Below are 6,549 nucleotides of genomic sequence, written 5' to 3'. Positions count from 1 at the left end.
TTTCTGTGCTAATCTTTACTATTTCCTTTCTCCTACTAACTTTGAGCTCAGCTTTTTCTTCTTTTTCTTGTTCCTTAAGGCATAGCGCTAGGTTGCTTATCTGGAATTTTTATTGCTTCTTAATGTAGATGCTTATTGTTATGACTTTCTCTCTTTAAAATACTTTTGGTGCATCCCATAAGTTCTGGTATATTATGTTTCCACTTTCATTTGTTTGTACAAACTTGTGTATCCCTCGTTAATTTCTTTGATTCACTGGTTGTTGAGTATTTAATTCCCATGTATTTATTAATTGTCCAGTTTCCTCTTGTTTCTAATTTATAGTTTCATACCATTGTGGTCAGAGAGGATATTTGGTATTATTTCAATCTTCTTGAATTTTCTAAGACTTGTCTTGTGATCTAATATATGGCTATCCTAGAAAATTTTCTATGTACACTTGAGAGGAAGGCATATTCTACTGCTGTTACATAGAATATTATGTATGTCTGTTAGGTCCATTTTGTCCATAATTTATTCAAATCTGCTCTTTCATCATTGATTCTCTTCCGGATGGTCTATCCATTGTGTAAAGTGAGGAATTAACGTACTCAACTATTACTGTTTGTTTGTCCTTTCTGTTAGTTTTTGCTTTATATACTTAGGTGCTCAGATTTAGGGCACATATATATTTACAATTGTTATATCCTCTTGATGAGGATAATTATCATGTAATTATCTTGTCTTTTCTCTTTTTACTATTTTTAGTTTGAAATCTATTTTATCTGGTATAACTGCACTTGCCTCTCTTTCTTTTTGTTTTATTTTGGTTTTTGTTTTTTGGGGTTTTTTTTGTTACTATGTGCTTGAATGACTTTTTCATTCCTTAATTCTCAGTCTATGTCTGTCTTTAAGGCTAAAGTGAGGCAACACCCAGGGACCCAAGGACAGGAACAGGATGCAATTACAGGTGGCACCACTGAAAGTCAGCACATACCAGCCTTCCCTCCAGCAGAAAACTATACCAACCACCCCACTTGCAGGGCCCTTATTTCCTTCCAAAGAGAAAAAGACAGAAGACACAGGACTGCCACCACTCACTCAAGAAAGTTCACACCTTTTTGGACAAAGAACAGAAACCACTGTGGCTGCAGATGGGCCACAGGCCAGCATCCTGGACAAGATATTGTATGCTTTCATTAAGATTTGATGAGAAGAGCAGTCATCTCTGTGGTCTTCTACCTGAAGGCCCAGAACCTTAGCTTACATCAAACAGACTTTGAATGAGGCTCACTGAGAAACTCTGACAGTCCTGAACAGACTCAGAACTGCTACATTTAAGGTGGAGCATGCTTGGGCCAGGCCTGAGGATGCCCAGGGGATAGAGCCTTGCATCAGTCAATGGACCAATGCTGCTTCCATGGTTTGGACAAAAGTACAGTGGAAACCTGAGGTGCTGGCATCAGAAGAAACTGAGCAAGGGGTACAGGAGTCCTTTGTACCATCTCTGCAACTTCTCTGTAAACCTACGATCAGTTTGAAGTAAAAATATATATATTAAATAATGAAAATAACGTGAATCTCTTGTAAACAGTATTTCATTGGATCTTGTTTTTTATCCATTTACCTATTTTATGTATTTTGATTGGAGAATTTAATATATTTACATTTAAAGTAATTATTGATAGGTAAGGACTACTACTGCCATTTTGTTTATTGTTTTCTGGTTGCTTTGTATATCCAATGTTTCATGGTCCTTATCCTGCTGTCCTTGTTCATGTTTTGATGTCCCTTGGTATCCATATGCTTTTATTTCTTCCCCTTCTCCATCTTCTTTTTCTTCCTTCTTTTTTAAATATATAATTACTATAGGTTTTTCCCTTGTGGTGACATATCTTAAAATTATAAAAGGCTTACATAAAATAATACCTTATTTTATACTTTATACTTTTACTTCTCCCTCTCACATTTTAGGCTATTGCTGTTACAACTTATATATAATGTGTAACTAATAAGACTAGTTATGGTCATTATATTTATTTTCTTAAATGTGTAACTAATAAGACTAGTTATGGTCATTATATTTATTTTCTTAACTTTAAACCATTATTGTAAATAAATTACACATCACAATTACAAATTGTGTAATGTACCCCTGACTATATATTCCATAACAAGTGAATTTTACACTAACTTTTTATGTTTTTATGATGTTAGCCTCCTTTTATTTCCATTCAAAGAACTCGCTTTATCATTTCTTGTAGGGCAGGTCTAGTAATAATGAACTCCCTCAGCTTTTGGTTGTCAGGGAAAGTCTTTATGCCTCCTTTATTTCCGTAGAATAGCTTCAATGGGTATAGTATTCTTGGTTGACATGTTTTTCTTTTAAAATTTTGAATATGTCATCCCATTCTCTCCTGACCTCAAATATTTCAGTTGAGAAATTTACTAATAGTTTTATGGGGATTCCCTTGTAGGTACTTCTCTTTTCTCTTGATGCTTTTAATTTTTTTTTTTTTTTTTTTTTTGGTCTTTGACTTTTGACAAGTTAATTATATGTCTTAGTGTAGCCCTCTTTGGGTTCAACGTATTTAGAATCCTTTGGGCCTCATGGATTTGCATGTTCATTTCTCTGCCCAGCTTTGAACATTTTTTAGCCATTAATACTTTAAATATATTTCTATTCTCCTTCTGGAAGTTCTGTAATGCAAATATTGTTTCTTTTCATTGTGTCCTATAAATTCTCTTCTCTTTTATATTCTCCACTTTTTTTTTTGACTTTCCAGTTTCATAATTTCTAATGTCCAGTCATCCATGTTGCTATTTCTTTTGCATGGTTGGGTCGCTTTTGAAACTATTAAATTCTTCAGTTTAGACATTACAGTCTTCTTTTTTTTTCTTTCTTCCTTTCTTTTTCTTTCTTTTTCTTTTTTCTTTTCTTTTCTTTTTTTTTTTTTTTTTGGTCTGGATCAAACATTTTTATTTGTCTGCCAAACACAATAGCTGATTTCTAGCTATAATTATTTTTTAGGATAAGAAACAGTGAGTCAACTGAAGAAACAACTGTGGCCTTACTGTGGAGACTATGGGACTCACTCAGGGGCTACAAGAAGAAATGGTCATAACATTAGCAAGCTTTCTCCAACAAGGCTCTGCAGCACTTCACATACTGCCAGTAGACAGTTTCAAAGTCAGACTCATTCCCATAATAGAGGTCTTCCAAAATAAATTGTTTTCATGGATCATAACTCTCAAGCAGTTAAATTTTAGATTTGTGATTTTAAATTTGATTACTTTTCCTATTCAAGTATCTCAGATTGCTTTCATCCATACATAGTATATAATCAGATGTGGCAAAGTCTTCTTTGGTAACCTGCCATGTAACGTTAACCCCAAAGATTGATGGGAATAACATGCTTCTTTACATAATTGTGCCCTCAATAATTGGGAGAGTTTGCTATTTCATATGTAGATGTCACTGCATTGTCTATCCTTCAATTATCTGAAAGCCTTTGATCAGTTACAAGTTTTCTGAAAACTTATTCTGCAATGACTGACAGACATGTTACACAGACACACGAAGACCATAGACTTGGACATCTGCTCAGCCATCTTCCCATGCACCAGCATTCTATTTTTCAGTTCTAGGTTGTCTTTCTTTCTTTCTTCTTTTCTTTCTGTTGCTTTCTATTGCTAAGTCAAACTTTTCATTTGTTCATGCATTATTTTCCTAATTTTGTTTAGTTGTCTGTGTGTTCTTGTAGTTCACTAAACTTCTTTAAGATTATTCTGAATTCTTTGTCTGATAGTCCATAGATCTCCATTTATTTAAAATCATCTATTAGACCTTTATTAATTTCTTTTGATGGTGTCATATTTATCTGCTTTTTGTGATCCTTGATTCCTTATGCTGGTATCTGTGTATTTAAGCAATCAGGTTCCTCTTCCAGACTTTACAGGTTTGGTTTGGCAGAGACAGGTCTCCAAACAGTCAGATTCAAACAATCAACAGTTTGAGTTTCTGGGCATGTATACTGGTAATGTTCTTGGGCAGATGGGGCCTGCTATTATGATTTTTGGGAGAGGCAACTGTGCAAATTCTGAGGCCAGGGATGGAGATGGTACCCCTGACTGAGAAGAGTTGAATAGGGTTGCTGGTTTGGTTCACTACCCAACTGAGGCTGTACAATAGGTTCCATTACTGCCTCGATTCTCTAGTCAGGCTTATTAGATGGTTAGGACTGGGTGCTATATTCATTAATAGATGAGACTATGAATTATCTTCCCTGCCCTGGCTGGCCAGCAGGGCCTGTATAACTCATTGTTTGCCTGTCAGCTGCAGCCACCAGTTCTTCTCTGCAAACAGGAAAAGCCACAGATGACTCTGTTCACGTGTCACAGTAAGCAGGGCTACTGGATGGACTCTACAGCTTCCCATGTGCTCTGGTTAGGTACCTTGATTAGGCAGTCTGGAGGCTGTATTCAGTGATAAGTGGAGCCACAATTTAGTTTCTCTATCTGGGCATAGTGGGAGAAGCAGCTGTAAAACTGGCAAAGCTCTTTGTTGCCATAACTCAAGCCAACCTGTGCCCCCAAATTCCCTGGCTGAAAAGGGCCAATGGCTTTTCTCTGAAAACTATTGGTTCTGCCTATGTGTGTCTCAGCTTAAGCACTACTGCAACACACAGCTCCCAGGCATTCTTGCCAACTCTTCTGGTCAGATGGGACAGGGAGCCAGAGCAGGTGGGGCTATGTTCCAGTTTCCTGGTCTGGAACAAGGGAAGGGGAGGGGTCACTCCAGGCAACTCTCAATTTCCTATACTATCCAGTTGGGAGGGGCTGGGAGCTACTCTCAGCTTTGGCTCTGAATTAATATCCTACCTATGTATAGCACAGAAACCCTCCATGCCTGGTACTGGCTTTGCTCTGGAGGTGATCAGCTCTACCAACCCACCTCTCAGTTTGAACACTGCTAAGCTACGTAGCTTATAGGTGTTCCTTTGGTGAGATGTGGCCAGGAGATACTCTCCATAGTGGGCAGGGTTGTGATTCAGCTCCTTGCCTGGGCATGGGAAAACAAGGCTCTAGGGCTAGTAATCCTCCTCATTTGAAAATCCAAGTCAGACAGATCTGTACCCCAAAGAGTTCCCTAGCCAAAGTGCATTACCAATATGGTTCTTCAGATGAGCAAAACCACTGGTTGAAATTACTACTTGATCACTGTAGGTATAAACTTGGTTTCACAAGATCTATGTGCTGGTTGTTATAAGATCCTTCCTGCTTCTCCATCATAATCAGATTCCCAGTGGACAAGCCCCCAAGGTTTCCCTAAAATCTCCATGAGGTGAGATCAGAGTAGAGGTTCCCACAATGTAATCCCAATGGTCAGTTGGGAGGTGGAGGAGGGGCCACTGGTTGTCTCCCCCTGGATTCCCTTTTTTTCTTAGTAGAGGACCTAATGGCTCAAGGAAGACTCCTTCTGATGGTGTTGCACTGGCCTGGGGGAAGTGAAAAAAAGTCATTACACAATTACTTGTCTTACCCTTCTAATGAAATCTGTCTTGCCTCTGTGGTGCTTCAGACTCACCCTCATGTTCTAGAATTCTCTCAGTGAGGTTCTCATCTTGAATAGTTGCTAGTTGTCCTTGTGATGGGGAGCAAAGTCAGGAATAATCTATGTCACCATCTTGGTGACATTACTCACCTTCAGAAGTCTAGTTTTAATGAAGTCCAGCTTATCAATTGCCTCTTTCATGAATAGTACCTTTGTTGTTGTATCTAAAAGTAGTCACCATATCCAAGGTCATCTAAATTTCTTCTGTTATTTCCTATGAGTTTTATAGCCTTTTGTTTTATATTTGGAACTCTGACCCATTTTGAATTAACTTTGTAAGGAATGGTCTACGCCTAGATTTATATATTTGCATGTGGTGTTCATTTTTTCCAGTACCATTTGCTCAAAAGACTATCTTTGCTCCATTTTATTGTCTTTGCTCTTGTGTTAAAGATAAGTTGACTACACTTATGAAGGTCTCTTTCTGAACTCTCTATTCTGTTCCATTGAACTATTTTTCTATTCTTTCATCTATACCACAGTTTTCTGAATACTGTAGCTTTATAGTAAGTTTTGAAGTTGGGTAGTACAGTTCTCTCAATTTGTTCTTGTCTTTCAATATTGAGTTAACTATTCTGGGTCTTTTGCCTCTCCATGTAAACTTTAGAATCAATGTGTTGATATCCACAAGTTGCCGAGATTTTGACTGGGATTATATTGATCTCTATAGATCAAGAGGGAAGAACTGATATCTTGACAAATTTGAAACTTCCTATCCATGAACATGGAATGTGTATATATGTATGTATTTATTTAATATCTTTCATCAGAGATTTGTAGTTCTCTTTATATAGATCTTGTTCATATGCTGTTACATTTATGCCTACATATTTAAATTTGGGGTGTACTAATGTAAGTAATAATATGTGTTTAATTTTAAATTTATTTATTCAGTGCTGGTATATAAGAAATTGATTGACCTTTACTTAGTCCCCATTAAGCTGTATATTGAGGGC

At 37.1% G+C, this 6,549-nt stretch overlaps 1 pseudogene; it reads right to left on the bottom strand.

The window, feature by feature from the left end:
• Nucleotides 1-2,370: 2,370 nt before the first annotated feature.
• LOC115292169 lies at nt 2,371-4,913 on the bottom strand (annotated as a pseudogene).
• Between the last annotated feature and the right edge of the window lie 1,636 nt (nt 4,914-6,549).

The sequence above is a fragment of the Suricata suricatta genome, chromosome 5 (genome assembly GCF_006229205.1).
Source record: "Suricata suricatta isolate VVHF042 chromosome 5, meerkat_22Aug2017_6uvM2_HiC, whole genome shotgun sequence".
Taxonomy (NCBI): Eukaryota; Metazoa; Chordata; class Mammalia; order Carnivora; family Herpestidae; genus Suricata; species Suricata suricatta.
Note: the sequence above shows the minus strand (reverse complement) of the source record. Positions and strands in the feature narration are given on the sequence as shown.